Source organism: Mus caroli, chromosome 18 (assembly GCF_900094665.2).
Source record: "Mus caroli chromosome 18, CAROLI_EIJ_v1.1, whole genome shotgun sequence".
Lineage (NCBI taxonomy): Eukaryota > Metazoa > Chordata > Mammalia > Rodentia > Muridae > Mus > Mus caroli.
In genome coordinates, this window is record NC_034587.1 from 35,909,059 (window position 1) to 35,915,587 (window position 6,529).

At 46.2% G+C, this 6,529-nt stretch overlaps 1 pseudogene; it reads right to left on the reverse strand.

Moving 5' to 3' along the window:
- Positions 1-748: 748 nt before the first annotated feature.
- On the reverse strand, positions 749-1,353 carry LOC110285031 (annotated as a pseudogene).
- Between the last annotated feature and the right edge of the window lie 5,176 nt (positions 1,354-6,529).

Genomic DNA, 6,529 nt, shown 5'->3' on the forward strand with positions numbered 1-6,529 from the left:
CCCCCCCAACTGCCTCTGTCCTTCCTTTGTTCTGCAGATAAACACAAGACTGTGTGGTTTTCCTTTTATAGACAAACACATTGAAGTCATTGACGTCAGCCAAAGTCCCCCTTTATCAACATCCTTGCCTCTTTCCCCTCCTCTCTCGCAGTCTACTCTAGAAATGACCATGACTGCCTGCTCAGTGTGTACCTTCATAGGTTTTTAGTCCATGTACTTACTCGAAAGCGAATATGCTGTTTGGAAGATATTTATGACTATTTAATATAGTCGGTCTGTGTTTTCCAGTGGGTGGGAAGTTGGGAGGATGGACTGTTTCTATGGACTTCTTCCTGAGTTTTCTTGCTGCTTCCCAGATGTCTATATCCTTCCTAGGCACAATGGCTGTGTAAAGAAGGTCTTGTGCCTGGATTCCAGTTTGTACCTATGAGCTAGGTAAACTAGGCAAGGATGTTGGCGTCTGTTGTCTGTGTTTTAAGCTTGGGCTCTGAGACAAGACAACACGGGCCAGGTGTCAACTGCAGAGGTTTTGGTTCCCACAGCTGGGGGCTGAGATAACCAAGGTTGTGATGCCAGGGTTTGGTCTGGATCCTCTTCCCTGCTAGCAGACAACAGCTACCTTCTCATGGCGCCTTCATAATGCAGGGATAAGGGGTCGGGGGTAGAGTGAAGAGGGAAGGAGGAAATGCCTTCTATCATTTATTTATTTTTATTTTAAAAAATTTTAATGATGAAAACAAGAATATACCTAAAATTGAGGCTTCTGGAAAAACTATTTGTTCTTCCCTGTCTTGTTTCGATCCTCAAACTTGACCTTGGCCTCCTGCCTGGCCTTGCTTTTCAAAGCTGGATCTCTGATCACATTCTTGTTGACAACAGAGTTGTCCAAAGGGGATGTCAACAGAGCCCCTTGCTGGGCAGTGGTGGCGCATGCCTTTAATCCCAGCACTTGGGAGGCCAAGGCAGGAAGATTTCTGAGTTCGAGGCCAGCCTGGTCTACAAAGTGAGTTCCAGGACAGCCAGGGCTATACAGAGAAACCCTGTCTCGAAAAACCAAAACAAAAAACAAACAAACAAACAAAACAAAAACAAAACAGAGTCCCTTATGTGCATGAGGTGGTTGTAGTTATAAACTTTCACAAAGGACTGGATCTCAGATCGCTTGATGATTTCCTTCTTGCCCCTGGCAGCTGTCACTTTTCAGGGATAGCGGTCAATTCCAGCTACCAGGGCATGGCTTTAAGGGCTGTCTGAGGTGCCATCATCAATGTTCTTCACGATGACAGCTTTGCATCTGGAGCAGCATCCAGCTAGGACCAGCACCACTTTCCTGGGTTTCATAAGCTTGCCCATTTGGACTGCGATCAGCTGGCAGCCAGCAGAAAGGAAAGAAGCGCACTTCTGCTAAACCTTCTAACATTTCAAAAATCATGTAGTTCTTTTCATTATTTTAAATTATGTGTAGGTGTGTATGTGTTTGCATGTGGGTGGGTGTGTACATGTGAGCACAGATGCCCATGGAGCCAGAAGTATCAGATCCCCAGGAGCTGGAGTTAAAAGCAGTTGTGAGCTGCCTGACATAGATCATGTGGACCAAATTCTGATTCTCTGGAAGAGCAAGTGCTCTAAACTGCAGAGCCACCTCTCCAGCCACATAGTCCTCTTTTTAAAGGGGGAAGTTTGAAGGGACACCATTTATTCCCTAGCCTTGCCCACAGCCTTACCTCGGGGCCACCACATGTAGCTCTGAACTTCGCTGGTGTCCTGAGTTCAGGGTTCTGCCCTAGTGAGCCCTTTCTAGGATGCTCATTTGACACATGCACTTCTCACAGTGGGATGACTTGCCTGGACGGAGGGAAGCTGAGGGCCTCCCAATGGCCTCCATCCCTAGCATTCCATTTGAATTAGTGGAAATTTCAACCACCGCATTGTGAATGGTTCCAGATGTGAGGCCTGCAGAGTGAGGTAGCTGGAAAGGCAACTTAACATTAAAAGCTACGCTAAGCTTGGGGTGGGGGCCAGTTACCAGCACCTAAGGATCTAGGCTGGGGAGAGAACCATGACGGGATGCCTGAAGCCTGATAAAACGGGGAGCTTGACGCATGTCGCCATGAAACAAGTGGCCTGCCAAAGCCAATTAAGGGACCTCGTCCTTAGGCTCAGATCTCGGTTGGCCTAAAAGGCACAGGACAAAGACCGAAGGGAATAAAGTCCACACAGACTTACAGGGAAGAGACAGCTGTGCATTGGGGGATTTGAAGGCTTCAGAGGAACAACTGGGAAAGGCCCACATGGAGATTCTGTGGTGGGGACTGTGAGTCTCCCGGGATGCTCCCAGACACGTTTCAGATGCCAGGATGAAAGCGTGGGAAGTGGGGCTTTAGGGTAGATGGTGCGGATGACGTTTGTGGAGGCAATATTGGCGGAAATGAGCTCCCAGCTTGATGTGGCGGGAATGCTCGTAAGAAAGCTAGACATGAAGACAGCGTGCATTATCCTGTAATGGAGTGCTGGCTGTATATGGAGAACCGTGCGGCAGAGGGCCCACCAGGCTGAGCCTGGAGAAGGCAGAGGGTTGGTTGAGGGGACAAGAGGCTAGGGTGGCGAGCTGACCATTCATTCTCCTGGTGGGTTGACTCAGGTCATCTGTGAGTGTGCACGTAGGTGACAGTTAACTTTTGTGGTACCAGATAGTCACCATAGGGAAAATCACTGTTGGCAGTAGAGAAGGGGCAGCGGTACGAGGTTTGATTCTAGACTTTGTGATTAGGCAGCACTTCTGTAGGTGATAAAAAAAAATCGTAGAGTCAGCCCTTTGTATCCATGGCTCCCATAATCACAGATTCAACCAACTGTGGATGGAAAATATTCAGAAAAAAATAATGAAATCTAAACTGAAAATACACCAACATTTTGCTTGCCTTTCCTTAAACAAGACAGAATAGTAATTTAATAGTGTTTATCTCATATTAGGTATTGTGAGAAATTTAGGGCACAAGAGGTTGCAAATATCACTTATTTTATATCAGGAATATAATCACCTGAGGGCTGGGATATCCTTTGGGGTTCCTGGGACCAATCCCCTTCAAGGGTCCTGACTGAGGGGCTGAAGAGATGACTTAGTAGTTAAGAATACTGACTCCTCTTTCAGAGGACCCATGTTCAATTCCCAGCATGGACATGTAGCTCACAGCTTTCTGTAATTCCAGTCTCAGGGGGTCTGACACCTTTTTCTGAACTCCACAGATGCTGGCATGATCATGAAGCACAGACATACATGCAGACTAAATACTCACATGCATAAAAATAAATAAAACGAGCCACTACCACCACCACCACAGCAAAGGGGACTGAATGGGAGAAATACCAGGAAAGCAATAAATTCATTTACGACAAGTGCTTGTAAGTCCAGTTCTGACTGCCATGTCTCAGCAAAACAAACTGTGCTCTTACAATCAGGGAGAACATTTTCTGCTTCTTCAGTCAGGAAGAATAAAGACACAAAAGAGAAACTAACTAAGTGCAATCAAATGGATGTTGGCTAAAGTCACATGGAAGAGAGAATAGAAAGTTCTCGAATAGGAGTAGGAGTGTTTATCAAGTCAGGGGCTTCAGTTGAGCAGCTCAGGGGTGGGGGTGGCTGAAAGGGAGAAAATGAATGGGAGTGAATTGCACATGCCTGTACCATGTGTCTCAGTAAGGGGTTTGCATGGAGGTAGGGCAGCCAGCTCCTCTCTTGTAGAACGTACTGGGTGTGTTGTCTTGATGTGGCTGTAGCCTTAGTATAAGAAGTAAGCGGAACAACCTTGAGAGGGCTCAGAGTCAGGCACAGGCTGGTTCTGTGTCCTTGAAGGCTCACTGGATCTGCTCTCTGGTAGAATTTGAATGTGTGCTTTGTGTATTGTATTGCACCACCTCTGACCGTGCAGCTGGGTTCCTAGTCTTATTTCAGGAAAAAAAGCAAAGGGGGGGGGGATGTCTGGAAAACTCAGAAGTAAAAGAAAAACAGCCCCATGGGGGCACTGAGATTGTCACATCATAGATGAGGCATAAAGAGGAAGACACCCCCCCCTTTCTTTGGGTCACTCAGACAAAATTTGGATCAATGTCCCTTATGTTTTGTGTCTTTAACAGCCACTGAGATGACACTGCAGACTCTAGTCTTACTGCCTCTGTCTCTCAGGGACCAGTCCAGGAACTTTCCTTTCTAATAGGCACCCCAGAAGGTCTGCTGCAGGTGGCCCACAGATAACAGATTGAAATTTTCTGTGCTAGAGAAAACCTACGTCTTAGTTTTGGGCCTTCAGAAAGCGGGGCCAGAGGTCAAAGCTATGACAACAGTTATTGTTTGAAAGATGGAATTACAAAATGGCCCGAGTGACAGATAGAACCGTACAGTGGAACACATGGGCTTGACAGGTTGCTACCATTTCTGAATGAGCCATGAAGGTCACACAGTCTTCTGATATTTGACTCCAGGCATGTTCAGGGAGCAAACATCTCAGCTTAGTCAGACAGAGAAGGCAGTGAGAATCTGGGCTTCCCTCTATTTTTTCTTTACTCCTGTTTCACGGCAATGACATATTCACCCTGTGAGCAAACAGCCACACTTTCTAGGGTTAGTCAGGGATCTTCTCTGGATGGTAGACTTTAGACCTTTGGCAGGAAAGGGTCATCAGGGTAGGTGCAATGCTGGCCAGAGAGAAAAAGAAGGAAGCAATGGAGGAGTGTGAAAGGGTCTACAAGTTGGTCCCCAGTACGGTAGAGAAGCAAGGCTGGGAAAGATACATTGCTTGGACCATAGTAAATTGTTCTGAATAGGCAGAGGAAAGACTTATAGAGAAAAACAATCTAATTAGTTTTGTTAATCATGATGCTAAGAGAAGAGGTCTAGAATTTGTACTGATCATAAATACCTATTAGCTTTTTAAAATTCCCATTTCTTACCCCAGAAAAATTTCTGATAATAGAAGACACTGAAAATCAGATGACATCCATAAGAAGGTGCAAATTTCTGCAAAAGTGAGGCTTCAGAGGATGACGGTATCACGTGTCTGTATCTGAATTCTCTCTCCACCCCCCACTCCCCAGCCCCGTATTCTAATAAACGCTCTCACCTGGATCAGAAAGCAAATGAGCTTGTGAAGCTCATCCAGACTCTCAGGGCTCTTTCTCTGACAACTGTAAATTCACAAGACACTCTGACAGGCATATAAAAATAATAATTGCCCTTCCTGAGGGCTTCCAACTGTGTGCTGGGTTCCAGAGAGTAGTACCCTTATTTCATGTTTGCATGAAGGTTTCCATCTGTGCATTGACAGATCTTGGCTAACCCTAAATGCTGGCAAATGCCATGAATCTGTCATAGAAATAGGGGAATTTAGTCACAGGGACCAAAAATAACTGATCATGTCATTTAAGGAGTCTGCAGGAAGTAGGCAATTAGACATACTTTGTGCGACCACCCCGAGCCTTTTGAAAAAGTGTCAGGTACTTTAGGTTTGGTGGTCTTTCCAGCCATCTGGGAAGCCGAAGCAAGCTTGCTTGTTCCCAGGAGTTGGAAGCCAGCCCAAGACCCCCGTCTCTGAAAAGATATTTCAGGCAACTGAGACCTAACCATAGGAAGAAATACTTGTTTTACCAGAGAAAGATTAGTAAGTTATGAACAATTGATTTCAGAGGACTGTGTGTGTGTGTATGTGTTTACTTGTGAGCACAGTGTAAAAACACTGTAGCTGTCTTTAATGCACTTTAACTCCTTGTGAGACTAGAGAAAGGCTGGAGACGGCTGGGCAGGTAATTGACGGCATGAAGTTTAAAGGATGCAGAGGTGAGTGGTGTAGGGTACTTCAGTGTCTGGAGGCGGCTTAGACTCAAGAAGAAAGGGCTTTGAGCAACTGAAAGGGCAGACTCGTGAGCAGGACTAACCAGGATGCGGCTCGTATCAAAGATCACGGAGGAAGAGGTAGGATGTGGAAGTGGTCTATGCAGGAAGGCATCGGAAGACGCCTCTGCTGTAATAAAAGGAAAAGGGGAAGATGCTTTTGTTAGCTGAGAGGGAGCTCTGCAGTGTTCAGTTCAGGCTTTAGGGAACCCCAGCTGCATGTGGGACTCGGAGACAGCAAAGGGAAGAATTTGTCACCTGGCTGCTGTGGGACCTCTTCCCTTTACCGGCCTTCATGTGCACACCTGTGAAGAAACAATTGGCAGAGACAGCTGACCTGGGCCTTTGCCACCAACAGTTCTCTCGGCTCTGGAATCTTTGGCTATGGCCCTTCCGAGGTTGTCTCATTGTGTTCCGTGAAGGTTTGCATGCTCCTTGCCTCTGGTCTTATTCTTGCCAGACGGGATGATTTTATTCGTACATAGAAAGCCCACTGGAGCCAGTGCAAATACAAAAACAAGTTATTAATGTACAGTTCTTTTAAAAGTCCTGAGTGGATTCCTTCAGGAGTGGCTTGATCTATCATGGCAACTACCCAGTTGTAGCTTCCTTCTTTCTTTTCTCAGTTCTGTCTTCCCAGAGAGG